Consider the following 14921-nt stretch of genomic DNA (forward strand, 5'->3'; position numbering starts at 1 on the left):
CGACCCCAGTCTGGGGTTTGCTGTGACACCTGCCCCTGTGGTGCCATGTGGTAAGTGCAGAGCCCTGGCTGGACCGGGGTCATTATCTGGGGGTCATCATACTATGTATGTTTTCAAATTGCAAATTGTCTCAAATGAAATGCATAGAATTTAGAAATATATAAAGCACGGAGAGTGGGTGTCACTCTGACCCGTCTGACCCTCATGGGATTGATGTGTTTCCTGCTCCAGCTGCTGCCATGCCGCCTGGCCCCCAGGTCTGGTTCCTGCCCCCCACGTCCCCCACCCCATCCTCTGCTTCTCAGGGTGCCATCCCTCTCCCCTTTGGGGTTCAGCTCCCATGGAAACCACTGGAGGCCCCATCCAATTGGCATCCTCATCCCAGAGGCCCCGGGGTTGGGGGCATGTGGGTCATCCCCATCACCCTACCATGGAGCGGTGTGTTGTTGCCTGCTGTTGCTCCCCCCGGCTTCAGAAGCCCCGTTTTCCCTACCCAGAAGCCCCCAGGCCTCCCCTGGGGCCCCTAAGCCCCCTGGCCCAGCAGTCTCACCCGACCCCCTAGCAGGCCCAAAACATAGTGTGGCTGCCAAACGTCCTGTTGATGTCCAGGTCTATCTGCGTGATGTCCCTTGATGAGACCAGGTCCTCCTCCTTCATTTCCTGTGGGAAAACCGGGGAGCAGGAGCCCGCATCAGGGACACAGACCCTGACCTGTCACGAGCTGCCATGCTGGGCAGGGAGCCCTGGGGACACCATGGGAGTGGGTCTGCCAAAACCTCCTGCCTTGCCCTGGGAGGCTGGGGATGGCGGGAGTACCCACCAAGCCCATGGGACCTGTGTGAGGGCCTGTTCCAAGCTGTTGTGGGCGGGGAGGAGACTGAAGGTCAGCCTGGGGGAGAGGGGACAGGTGGTCAGCCCAGGTGGGGAGGGGACATGGAGGTATTGTGCCCAAGATTGCAAATCCGAGAAACCACTGAGGAGCCGACACTGATGCAAACACACGATGGTTGATTTCCAAACTCGAGCTTGCGTCCAAGTACACCTGACACAGCGGAGCATGGACTTGGACCCCGAAGTGGGTTTTAGCTTAGTTTTAAGGGCTGGTCTCGGGGACCTCCAGAAGGGCTGGAGCAATTCCTCAAGTTCTGTTTACATTTTGATATGGGACCTTCAAGGGCATTGAGCTCTGTTCTCATTCTAATATGGGGCTTTCTGGCACCTTAAGCTGTAAGCTGTTTTTTTTCCTTTTCCTGTAACTGAAGTAATGTAAATTTTAGCTCTTATTCACAGGGGCCTGGGATGGCAGTACTTGTGCTAACAGTGAACTTAAAGTGGAACCGCCTCAATTTTGTCAGCCTCCACACAGACAAGTTACTGAAGTTTAAAACTCCAAATTTTAGGGGCTGCCCTGGTGGAGACCTGTGCTCTTCCTGCCCGGGAGGGTGTCCTCCCACTCCTGGCCTTTGCTGGCCTGTCCCAGGAATGTGGCCCTGTGACTGCTCAGGGGTTTGCAGCTTATGGCCACACAGGGCAGAGAGCTGGCCCGAGTCCCACTGTTCCCAGCCGTATTCCCACTCTTGTGCCTGGGAACAGTTGGTGCCACCATCCTTGGGACCTGTGGATCCTGAGCCCACCCTGTCGCTCCAGGGACTGCACCTGACTTCTCCACCTGAACACCTTAGGGCTGGTGTGTCCCCCACTCTAGGAGACTTCTGAAAGTTCACATTTTGTGCTCTGCTGCATAATATTGTGCGTAGAACCATCAGCTGGATCCCTGCCCTTGTATGTCTCCCCAAGATAAACTTACCGATATTTTTAAGATTTTATTTTTCTGTAATCTCTACAGCCAACATTGGGCTTGAACATGCTACCCCAAGAACAAGAGTCCCATGTTCTTACGAACCACACTGAGCCAGTTAGGCTCCCTTTGATTGATACATGTTAATTGAAGCAGGGGTGTTGCATGTGTCAGGGCAGAAACTGAGCCCACGCTTTGAGGTGTGGTGGAGTCATTTGGACCTTGATCAATGTTAAAGAAACCATAGCTTCCCTGGGAGCCCAGGGAGCAGGGACCACATACGTGAAAATTTGATAATTTCCTTTTCTGTAGTAGTTATCTTACTGACTATTTATTTAAAGTGCTATTCAATGGTAAATGTCAATCTAGGATTGGGATACAGTGAGAACCTTCTAGGATTCGGAGGTTACTAAAGCTCCCCATCAAGGACTCAATGTTCCAGTTCGATGCAGAGATAGGCAAGGAAGCAAAGAGTTATGAAACATGGCACTGGGGTGCCTGGCTGGCCTGGTTGGGGTATCTTGAACTCAGGGTTATGAGTTTGAACACCGTGTTGGGTATAGACAGGACATAAAATTAAAATATTTAACAAATAATAAATGGATGAACAAATAAAGCATGATATCAAAGGTAAGTGCTTTGTTATGTCTCACCTGCGACCTATTCTTGATCACCCCATTTGGACTACTTGGCCCAGATGACGTCCTCCACAAGGGACAGTCCCGCCAGAGTGGAAGTCTTTCATTGTAAGACCTGTGGTTCCCCTCGTTCTGTAGGGAGAGAAGAGCCATGAAGGCACGAGTTCGGGGGATCAGCATACACCTAGAAAATGATCGTTTCTGAACCCTGTAGCCAGAGCTCAGCATCCTTTTAGGACCGGATATCATAAAGAAGCCTCTTTGGTCATTGTTTTGGATGCAGGGTGGAGGGTAAACTAGAATTAGGAAGAACAAAGGAGGAGGAAATCCAGAAGCTGAAGGAGAGGAGGAAAGATTTCACAATCCGTAGCATTCACAGGGACCTGGTGTCCTTTCCTAAGAGGGGCCCCCCCATTGAAGTATGCTTCCTGCCCCTCTGCTCTCCTTGTTGGAACCCAGCAGGCACATCTCTGTGCCTCCAGCACCTCTGCAGTCGTGATTTATAGCGTCTTCCATGTATCCTACTGGGGACCATAGCGTCGTGTATGTAACCATTCGACGGCTGTTTGACAACACTGGGGGATTCCGACTTTTGTTGGTTTCGGGGTGTGTGTGTGTCTATCACATGCAGCTATCACGTGCAGCTATTGGATCCTCTGGCTGGGTCACCCAAACACCGAAATGGTTGGCAGAACATCATTTCTGGTGCTGGCGCTGGGCAGCTAGCTGGACTCTCCTGGCCGACCCGGGGCTGGCTCGTGCAGTGACTTTCCGCTGGAAGGTCAGCTGAGCTGGAAGGTCTGGCTCGGCCACATTCCTATGTCAGGCAGTGGGTCCTGCTGAGCGCCAGCTGCTTCTCTTCTCCCCGATGCCTCTCCAGCAGGGAGCGGGACCTCGGGGCCGCCCTAGGGGGATCTCCAGAGGCGCCAGGTGCCCATTACGGAGAGCCATGGGGCAGCCTGTGTGTGGGAGTAGGGGTGGTGATGGGGCTGGGGTTCCTCGGTCCCCTGTGCTGCCTGGCCTTCATGCCGAGCCCCATGCTCACCCAGCCCCTACTCACTAGGGCGAGGAGGGTGCCTTCTACACGCTGGTGTGAGAGATCCAGCACCACAAGGTGTGCACACTGAGTCCACCTGGTGAGGGTGGCCCAGGTGCATGAGCTGCAAGTGTGGGACCCAGGAAATTTAACAAAATCCCCTACCCCTGGACAAACAGAGCAGGACTGATTCCATTTTGTGCTACACCCTCCACCTCCCCTATGACCCCCACATAACCTGCTTATGTCTTAAGGCGCTGCCCCAACCCAGTCATGCTGCTGGGCACACCCTAATCAGAAATCGCCTCATAACAATGTAACCCTGCTTTGTGCCTGCCAAAACTGCACGCCGATTCTCACCAAAGAAATAGGCCAGGTCAAGTGGATCCTATAGGGTAAGGTGTAATTCAATCGGTCCACCGTGTGGACCGACACGACTGTGCAACTTTCTGTGTATCCCATGGGCGACTGGCCCCTTTAAAGCTGCTACGCCTCTTAGTCTCAGGGTCCAAATCCCTGCTCCGCTGTGTTGGGGGCACTTGGACTCAAGCTCCAGCTTGTAAAGAAATCCTCGGGAGTTTGCATCAGTGACGGCTCATCGGTGGTTTCTTGGATTTGCAATCTTGGGCACAACACAAGGGCCTGCTGTCCTGACATCCCATCCAGGGTCACGCTGACAGCCCCATAGGCCCGCTGTTCCCCAGGCACACAGGCACAGAGATACGGAGAGGGGAGAAGGTACCCCAGAAACCAGCCAGCCCCAGCACCCTTGACAGAGGGAGCACAGACCTCCCAGGTCGCTTTACAGAGACCCTGCTGACCTGAGGCTCCGTGGCCGTCACTCTGTCCTAGGCCCTCCTGGCCTGTGGGGAACAGGCTGAGTCACAGTATAGTTTGTGGGGTCCTGACCCTGGTGTCTGGCGGCCCCTGGACGGCACGTGGGGACGTCAGCTGTGTGTGCCTTGTGGTGACGCTGCAGGGGCTGTTTGGGGACTGGGTGGTGCCCCCTCCTCCTCTCTGTGGATCTATCCACGCCCCGTGCACAGAGTTCTGGGAGACACAGAAACGGTCCGGCTGTCCATTTTCGCACCACAACACTTTATTGACATTCTACAGCAAACGGGCTCAGAGTGGAGGGTGTGCGCCTTCCCCTGTGGAGGGAATGTCTGTCCTTTAGGGGAGGGCAAGAATCACATGGGTGGGGTGCGAGTGCTGGAGTCCCCCACCTGGGAGCATGTGTGGACCTCGGGTGGGGGCGTGTGTCCTGAGGTTTCAGCCTGAGAGATGGTTCTGAGGACAGCAGAGCTGACCTTGATCTGCAGCTCATGGGTTCCTAGCTGGGTCCCCGCAGGGAAGCTGGACCCCAGCCACGGAGCCCCTGGGGCCCCAGCACCTGCAGGAGCCTGCCTCCTAGTGTGGATGTGGGTGGGTCCCACTGGCCCACCTCTGCCCTCCCCAACCTTGGGTGTCCTGGGATCCCCAGGGCTGCCCTAGGTCAGCAACCTGGATCTGTGGGGCACGCCCAGGGTCCAGGAGGCCACATCCAGCTGTGAGAGGGCTCGCTCAGCGTGGGGCCAGAATCCAGGGTTGGACAGGGCCAAGGGGGGCTGGATCCCATTAGTCTTTTTGTTGGGACTGGGGTGGGGGCTCAAATCACCCCCGCCCTCACAGAGCCCGGGGCCAGGCCAGCCCAAATCCCCCTGGGTTAGGGGCTGGTGTCCTGTGCAGTGTAAGCCGCCTTCCAGGAGGGTCAGTGGGCGGAGACAGGGCACAGTGAGTCCTCTGCACCACTCACCTGCACACACCCTGTCGGGGGCTCCCTGTCTTCTCTCCTCCCTGCAACCCCTGGGTACTCTATGGGACACCTGGGCTTCTGATGGGAGCAGGGTATCCAGAGAAACCCGGGGAGGCTGAGCATGTCCCACAGGGGGCACCTGTACCGGGTCCTTGCTGGGGGCCAATGTTGTGGGGGTGGAAGGTGTGGGGGCAGGGGTATGATGGTGGTGGAGTGTGGTGGATGGTGTAGGGCGGATGGTGTTGGGGTATAGTGTGGGTGGGGATTGTGTGGGGCTGTGTGGGTTTGAGGGGGATGGTGTAGGTGGGATGCCATTGGGGATGATGATGTAGGGGGATGGAGTGGGAGTGGGGAATGAGGGGGATGTCGTGGGGGGCCTGCGGACACAGGGCATCCCCTCCTCGAAGATGCACAAGGAGACGTCTATACTTAAAGGCGACTCCAGTCTGGGGTTTGCTGTGACCCCTGCCCCTGGGGCTGGTTGTGGACAGTGCAGGGCCCTGGCTGGACCGGGGGCATTATCTGGGGTTCATCATACTATGTGTGTTTTCAAATTGCAAATTGTCTCAAATCAAATGCATAGAATTTAGAAATATATAAAGCACTGAGAGTGGGTGTCAATCTGACACGTCTGACCCTCAGGGGATCGATGTGTGTCCTGCTCCAGCCGCGGCCATGCCGCCTGGCCCCCAGGTCCGGTTCATGCCCCTCACATCCCTCACCCATCCCCTGCTTCTCCCCCTCTCCCCTTTGGGGTTCAGCTCCCATGGCAAGCCCTGGAGGCCCCATCCTAGTTGCCTCCTCATCCCCGAGGCCCCGGGGGTGTGGGCATAGAGGTCATCCCCAACACCCTACCATGGAGCGGTGTGTTGTTGGCTGCTGTTTTGCCCCCTGCCTCAGAAGCCACGATTTCCCTACCCAGAATCCCCTGGTCCTCCCCTGGGTCCTGATCCCCCCTGGCCCCTCAGCCTCACCCTACCCCGTAGTAGTCCCAAAATATGATGTGACTGCTGAACATCCTGTTGACGTCCAGGTCCACCTGCGTGATGTCCCTGGAGGAGACCAGGGCCTCCTCCTTCATTTCCTGCGGGAAAACTGGGGAGGAGGAGCACATTCACCCCCACCCCCACCCTCCTCCCCTTACATCACCCCTAGTTCTTTTCCCAGAGTTAGGAGTCTTTATGTTCTGTCTCCCTTTCTGATATTTCCCACACATTTCTTCTCCCTTCCCTTATATTCCCTTTCACTATTATCTATATTCCCCCAAGTGAATGAGAACATACAATATTTGTCTTTCTCTGATTGACTTACTTCACTCAGCATAATACCTTCCAGTTCCATCCACCTTGAAGCAAATGGTGGTTATTTGTCGTCATTTCTAATGGCTGAGCAAGCCCACCTTTCCTCTGTCTTCATCTTGGGAGTCTCCCATGATATGAATGTTATTGTTTTAATAAGTGGCTGAGTTCCGAAATCTGCCTTTGTGGTCCATGACCTTCCTTGTTTTTAATGCTTCCACTTAGTACTGCATCTCAGTTATAGCATTTTTAACATTGGCCTGACTAGATTTTACTTCTTTTATTTCTACAGTAAAGGATTCTCTAGTTTTCTTCTGTGCTCTTTTTCCAGCCCAGATGCTATCTTTATAATCATTGTTTTAAACTGTAGTTAGACATCATATATTTGTATTGATGGACTTCCTGGCTGTGAGTACTACCTCATATTATTTTATGGAGGTGAATTTCTCCATCTCATTATTTTTTCCAGAAATAGAAAGTAGGAAGAAGGAAGAAAAAGAAAAACCAAGAAAAACAATAACAACTGCCCTCACCAAAAAAACACCAGATTATTTTTGCCTGGTTGTTAAAAGATTCTAAATCCCAAAATAAGAAACACAATTAAAGTACCATGAATCTAAAAATAAGAAATATATAAGGTACATACATAAAAATTAAATAAGGCAATTAATAAAAAAGAAAGAAAATAAATGAAAATAAAGCACAAAGTACAAAGGAAGCTAGACCCTACTTTCCAAGCAGAGCTGACTCTGCAGCCTCTGTGGTCCGACACCTTGTTGGCAGCCAGTGGTCTGTGCAGGGTCTGGGGATTGGCCATGGCGCTGATTATCAGGTGCACATCTGCCTGGGAGATGCATCTGCGGGGTCAGAGGCGGGGTGGGCGTCAGCGCGTCTGGCCCCCAGCGGGTGGAGCTGTGCTGCTCCCTCAGACCCGGCACAGATGGGCGGGATACGGGTGGGGTCTCTGGGTCCTCTAGCTCTGGGGCTGAGCATCCTACCCCCAATCTGCAGGGGCCTCCACAGAAGAGCCCCCAAGCCCCCGGGTCTCCGCCGCTTCTCTCAGAATCCTGCGATCACTACCTGCATCCGAGCTTCTTTTGGTTTTCTTTTTTTATCTCAGACTGTTGTGCCCAAGATTGCGAATCCGAGAAACCTCCGAGAAGCTGACACTGATGCAAACACGCGAGGGTTTATTTACCACCTCGAGCTTGTGTCCAAGTATACCCGACAGAGCGGAGCAGGGACTTGTACCCTGAGGTGGGTTTTAGCTTAGTTTTAAGGGCTGGTCTCAGGGACCTCCAGAAGGGCTGGAGCAATTCCTCAAGTTCTGTTTACATTTTGATATGGGGCATTCAAGCGCATTGAGCTCTGTTCTCATTCTAATAGGGGCTTCCTGCCCTTGGCCTGGGCTCAGTTTTGATTCAATTGTGGGGCTTTCTAGGACATTAAGCTGTAAAAATAAAAGGTTCCACACCTGGAAGGGGGACGTCACACTGTCCCTATATGCTGAAGATGCGGAAGTAGAAACAGGAAACACGAGAGTCTCCACCACAACCTGTTAGAACTAAGGAGTGAGTTCAGGAAAGTCACGGGACACAAACTGACCCTACAGAGCAGAGTAGCCTTGCTGTGTCCCGACAATGAGCACTCAGGAAGGAAAGGAAGGACGTGAAGGCCTTCTCAGGAGCATCAAGGAGAAATAATGAGACTGAACCAAAGGAGCACAAGTCTTGTACACTGAGCCATACTAGGCTCTGGGAGGCCTTCCTGGGCTCGTGGGGTGGGAGCCTCATCTTGTGAAAATGTCCACAGTTCCTGAAGCCACCCTCAGTTTCAATGTCATTTCTATCAAAATCATGGTGGCAGAACTTAGAAATAGGAAAAAAAACCCCATAACATCCATCTTCCTCAACAAATAACCCCGGACAGCAAATCAGTATTTGAGAAGTAGGACAGAGTGAGACGCAGCACTTTCCTATTTCCCCTGTTATGACCCCACCCCTCCAGCGACCCTCAGTTCATTTCCTATCGTTAAGAGTCTGTATTTCCTGCATCTGTTTTGATCTTGTCTTTCCTTCCCTTCACAGTAGTTCATCTGCTTTGCTTCTTTAATTCCACCTATGAATGACACCACACGGTCATTTTCTTTCCCGAGTGACTTACTTCACTTAACATGATCCCTTTAGTTCTATCCACATCATTGCAAATGGCAAGATTTCCTTCTCTTTGATAGCTGAGTACCATTCCTCTCTCTATGACCATCATCTATCTCCCATCCTCTTTATCCATCATCTGCAGAGGACACCGAGGCTCCTCCCACAGTGTGGCTACTGTGGACTCGGCTGCTGTGGACATTGGGGTGCAGGTGTCCCAAGTCTCACTGCATCTGTATCTTCAGAGTGAGTTCCAGGCCGTTCACCTGCTGGTCGCAGGGTGGCTCTATTTTAACTTCCTGAGGGGCCTCCACACTGTTTCCAGGGCAGCTGCACCAACCTGCGGTCCTGCCCACAGTGGAAGAGAGTTGAGTGAGATTTGCAGGACGTGGTAAAAGTCTGGTCCACATTTCATTTCGCAACCTGTGGGCTCCAATTCCTTGTCCTTAAGTATTTCTGGGGAAGCCGGGTGTTGGGCTCCTTTTCAGTGAGATGTTTCCTGAAGCTAACAGGCCCCAGGTGGAGCCTGAAAGGAGGCAGGTGGGGCCCATGGAGCACGTGCTGCCTCCTGCACAGCCTCCTGCAGCGCCTGAGTGTCCCGCAGGGGGCGCCCGAGCCCAGGCCCCTCCCATGGGGCGCGCATGTGCAGTAGGCCTCCTCTGCCTGCACTAACAGGAGCCAGCCTGTGCTGGGGAGGCCTGAGGGGGATGTGGGGACGCAGCTACGAGATGAGCTGAAGCCTCCACAGGACCCTCGGGAAGTCTTCAGGGGGAAATTGGGTCGCGTTCATGCTGACAGGAGCCCCAGTCTCCTCAGGACCCGCGGTGAGGCTTTAGGAAGATGTGGGCCTTCATCCACCCTGACAGGAGCCCTGGGCCGCCTCAGGACCCGCGGGTGTCTTCAGGAAGATGTGGGTCCACATCCACACTGACAGGAGCCCTTAGCCACCTCAGGACCCTCGGGAGGTTTCAGTAAATTGTGGGCCTGCATCCACACTGACAGGAACTCCTGAGCAGCCTCAGGACCTGTGGGGAGGCTTCAGGAAGATGTGGTGCCACGTCCACTCTGACAGGAGCTCCCAGGCCCCTCAGGACATAAGTTGAGGCTTCTGGAAGCTGGGGGCCTCATTCATGGTTACAGGACCCCGGCCTCCTCAGAACCCTCGGTGATGCTTCCGAGGACTTGGGGCCACATGGACAGAACAGGACCCTGACTTCCTCAGGACCCCCGGTGTAGACTTGGGGAAATATGGGGATGCGTCCATGCAGACAGAAGACCCCAGCCTTGTCAGGGCCTGTGGTGAGGCCTAAGAAAAATGTGGGTGCCGCATCCACACTGACAGGAGTCTCCAGCCTCCTCAGAACCCACTGTGAAGGTTTGGGAAGATTATGGGCCACATCCATGCTGACAGGAAGCCCCAGCCACCTCAGGTCTTATGGTGAGGCTTGAGGAAAAGGAGGGGCCACGTCAACCCTGACAGGAACCCCGTCCTCCTCAGGACCAGCACTTTGGCTTCAGGACATATGGGGCTGCGTGTATGCTGACAGGAGCCCACAGCCCCCTCAGGACCTGCGGTGAGTTTTCTGGGGGACGTGCGGCCATGTCCATGCTGACAAGAGCCCCCGGTTTCCTGAGGACCTGCTGTGAGGCTTCCAGAGGATATGAGAAATAGTCCACAGTGAAAGGAGACCCGGCGTCCTCTCGACCCGCTGACTATGACTCAGGAACACGTTGGGCCATGTCCACACTCACAGGAGCCCGGCTCGCTTGGACCCCCTGGAGGACTCTGGAGGAGCCGTTGGGGGCCACGTCTACATCAGAAGGGACTCCTCAGAACCACAGGGTAAGTGAAAGGGTAGAATGAATGGTAAGGTTAGGGGAGGGGAGGCAGTTGGTGGTTAGCCTTAGGTTATATGTTAGGTGTTAGTGATTATGCTTATGGTTACAGATTAGAGGTTAGGTGAGGCATAAGGGTAATGGTCAGTAGTTAAGAGTTAGGATGATGGTTAGGGTAAGGGACAGGATTTACTGTTAGGGTTAGGGTTTAGGCACTAGGGATTAGGGCAAGAGGTTAGGAGTTGGGGTTAGGATTATGGTTAGAGTTAGGGTTGGGCTTAGGTTTGCAGTTAGGGTTAGGGGTTAGGGTGTGAGTTAAGGATAGGGTTTAGGGTGAGGGGTTAGGGTTATAGTTAGGGCTAGGTTTAGAATTAGGGTGAGGGTTAAGGTTAGGATAGGGGTTAGGACTAGGTTTCGGGTTATTGTTTGGTTAGGGGTTAGGGTTAGGGACGGGTCAGGGTCAGGGTACGGTTTTGGAAGAGGATAAGAGATACATTTAGGGAGTGGGTTAGGGGTTAGTTTTAGGGTACGGGTTAGGGTACAGTTTGGGGTATGAGATAGGATTAGTATTAGAGGGTGAGGGTTAGGGTACAGGTTAAGGTCAGGAATAGGATTTGAGTACATTAAGTTAAGTTTAGGTTTAGAGGTTAGGGTTAGGGTTAGATTTAAGGTAGCGCTCAGGGTTAAGGGTTTAGAATAGGTTTAGGAGTTAGGGTGAGGTTTGGCAGGAAGGTTCAGTGAATGTGTTTCGGTCTTGGGGTTTGTGTTTGGTTTTCGATTAGTGATAGGTCTTGTTTAAGGTTTAGGTTAACAATAGGCTTAAGTGTAGTGTTAGGGTTATATCTGTGTATGGTTAGAGTTTGGGTCTTGGCATGTGCCTGCACTGGGACTCCTAGTATCTTGGGCAGTTTAGTTTTATGCACTCTATTTAGGTTTTGGGTTCAAAGATAGCTTGACTCCACCAAGTCAGTGGCCTCCCCAGAGAATCAAAATCCAGGCTTCTGCTGGGGTTAGAAAAGACATGGCAGGCTTCTCCCGAGCTGAGCTAAGGAGGGGATTTGTGACTCTAAAGACTCTTTATTTGGATTTTCAGTTGCCTTTCTGATTTTATCTCTTCTGCGCACATGTTTCATCAATACTATCAATTATTATTTTAAAGTTTTACTTGAATTCCTCTTTGTAAACACAGTATGATATAGTTTCAGGTTTACCACATAGTGATTCAACCCTTGGATACAACGCCTGGTACTGGTCACAGGTGCTCTCCACTATCCCAATCGCCTGATTCCCCATCCCCCCCACTTTCCTCTGGTTTTATTAGTTTATTCTCTGGGGTTAATAGTGTGTTTTTTTATTTGCTTCTCTCATCCCCCCCTCCGCCCCTTTGCCAGTTTGTTTGGTTTCTTAAAATTCACATGTGAATGCAATTGTATGGTATTTGGTATATGTCTTCCTCTGACTGAGTTCATTTAGCATAAGTCCTTCCACTTCTCCCACGTCATTGTAAATGGCTTCATTTCATCCCTTCTGATGACCGAGTGATGTTGCAGTGTGTATATTTACCACATCGTCTCTGCCCATTCATCTGTCGATGTACATCTGGGCTGTATCCACAGTTTGGCTCTTGTTGATAATGCTGCTACAAACACTGGGCTGCGTGTCCCTCTTCGAATCTACTAAACAACTTCTGTATCCTTGGGGTAAATACCTAGCTGTGTAATTTTGGAATCGTAGTGTAGCTCTATTTTTAACCTCTTTTAAAAAAATTTTTTTATGATAGTCACAGAGAGAGAGGCAGAGACACAGGCAGAGGGAGAAGCAGGCTCCATGCACTGTGAGTCCGACGTGGGATTCGATCCTGGGTATCCAGGATCGCAAAATGGGCCAAAGGCAGGTGCCAAACTGCTGAGCCACCCAGGGATCCCCTATTTTCAACTTCTTGAGGACCCTCCACAGTGTTTTCCACAGTGGCTGCACCTGTTCGCCTGCCCACCAGGAGTGTAAGGGGCCTCCCTCTTCTCCATAGCCTCAATGACACCTGTTGTTTCTTCTGTTCTTAATTTTAGCCATTATGATGGCTGTCAGGTGACATCTCATTGTGGTTTTGGTTTGCATTTCCCTGCTGATGGGTGACGCTTAGTGTCTTTCGGTGTCTGGTGGCCATCTGGATGTCTTGTCAGAGACAAAGTCCATTCATGTCTTCTGCCCATCTGCAGTTGGATAATTTGTGTTTAGGGTGCTGAGATTTATATTTCCTTTATGTATTTTGGATGCTAAATCTTTATTGGATATTTTGTTTACAAATATCTCCTCTCATTTTGTATGAGGCCTTTTAGCGTTGGTTGTTTCTTTCACTTTGCGGAAGCTTTTAAATTTGATGAAGTCCCAATAGTATTTTTGCTTTTGTTTCCCTCACCTCAGAGGCATATCTAGAAAGAAGATCCAGTGGCAAATGTCAAAGACGTTGCTACCTATCTTTTCTTCTTTGTATGGTTTCAGGTCTCACATTTAGGTCTTTCATCCATTTTGAATTTATTTTTTATATATATGGTGTAAGAAAGTGGTCCAGTTTCATTCTTCTGCATGTGGCTGCCTGGTTTTCCCAACACCATTTGTTCTTATCCTGGGGTCAGGGTTAGGGTTTGTTGAAGAGACTGTCTTTGTGCTTTGGATATTCCTTCCTGCCTCGTTGTCGATTAATGGATCATAGAGTTACATGTTTGTATCTTGTTTCGGCTTTCCATTCTGTTCTATTGATCTAAGCGTCTCCTGTTGGGAGGTCCTTGATTACTGATTCAATTTCTTTGCTGGTTATCTGTCCAAGTTTCTTATTTCTTCCTTTTTCATTTTTGCTATGTTATATATTTCTAGGAATTGATCTATTTCTTCCAGGTTCTAGGTTGCTGGCATATAATTTTTCATAATGTTCTCTTATAATCGTTTGTATTTCTCTAGTGTTGGTTGTTATATTTCTTTTCTCATTTTTGATTTTATTTTGGTCCTTTCTCATATTTTTATCTTTTTGCATTTTTTAAAGATTTATTTATGGATTCATGCGAGACACAGAGAGGCAGAGGTATAGACACAGGGAAGTTGAGGCTCCATGTGGGGAGCCTGATGTGGGACTTGATTCTCCAGGACCCCGGGATCATGACCTGAGCCAAAGCACATGCTCAACCACTGAGGCACCCAGGTGCCTTGCTGATTCAATTCCTTTGCTAGTTATGGGTCTGTTCACATTTTCTATTTCTTTATATTTCAGTTTTGCTCATTTGCACATTTCTGGGGATTTGTCCATTTCTTCCAGGTCTCCCAGTATGTTAGCGTATAATCTTTCATAGTATTCCCTTATAATTGTCTAATTTTTCTGGTGTTGATTGTGATCTCTCTTCTCTCATTTGTGATTTTATTTATTTAGGTCTTTTCTCTTTTCTCATTGATAAGGCTGGCTAGGGATTGATCCATTTTCTTAATTATTTTGAAGAACCATCTCTTTGTTTCGTTATTCCATTCTACTGCTTTGTTGTTTCTGTATTGTTTATTTCTCCTCTCATCTTTATTTTCCCCCTCTTCTATAGGCTTTAGGCTTTGTTTGTTATTCCTTTTCCAACTCCTTAAGGTGTAGGGTTAGGCTGTGTATTGGAGACTTCTTCTTTCTTGAGCTAGGCCTGTATTGCTATGTACTTCCCTCTAAGGACTGCCTTTGCTACATCCCAGAGGTTTGGAGAAACATGTTTTCATTTTCATTTGTTTTAAATTTCCTCTTTAATTTTCTGGTTGCTCCATTCATTCTCTAATAGGATGATCATAAACTCCAAGTACTTCTGGTCTGTCCAATTTTTTTCTTACTGTCGACTTCCAGTTTCATAGTGCCTTGGTCCGAAAATGTACATGGTGTGATATCAACCTTCTTGTACCTGTTGTACCTGTTGAGGGCTGATTTGTGGGTCATTATATGATCTGTTCTGGAGAATATCCCATGTACACCTGAAAGGAATGTGTATTTTGCTTTAGGTTGAAATGTTCAGACTATATCTCTTCAGTCCCTGTGGTCCAGTGTGTCAAGGCTATTTTTCCCTTGTTGATTTTCTGCATAGGCGATCGGTCCATTGCCATAAGTTTGTTTTAAAATCCCCTGTCATTGTATTATTATCAGTGACTTTCTGTACGTTTGTTGTTAATTGGTTTCTATATTTAGGTACTCCCATGTTGGCAGCATAAATATTTAGTTGTTTGAACTTTTTTTTAAATAAATTTATTTTTTATGGTGTTCAATTTACCAAGAAACAGAATAACACCCAGTGCTCATCCCGGCAAGGGCCCCCCTCAGTGCCGTTCACCCATTCACCCGCACCCCCCCACCCTCC

This window comes from Canis aureus, chromosome 1, assembly GCF_053574225.1.
Source record: "Canis aureus isolate CA01 chromosome 1, VMU_Caureus_v.1.0, whole genome shotgun sequence".
NCBI lineage: Eukaryota > Metazoa > Chordata > Mammalia > Carnivora > Canidae > Canis > Canis aureus.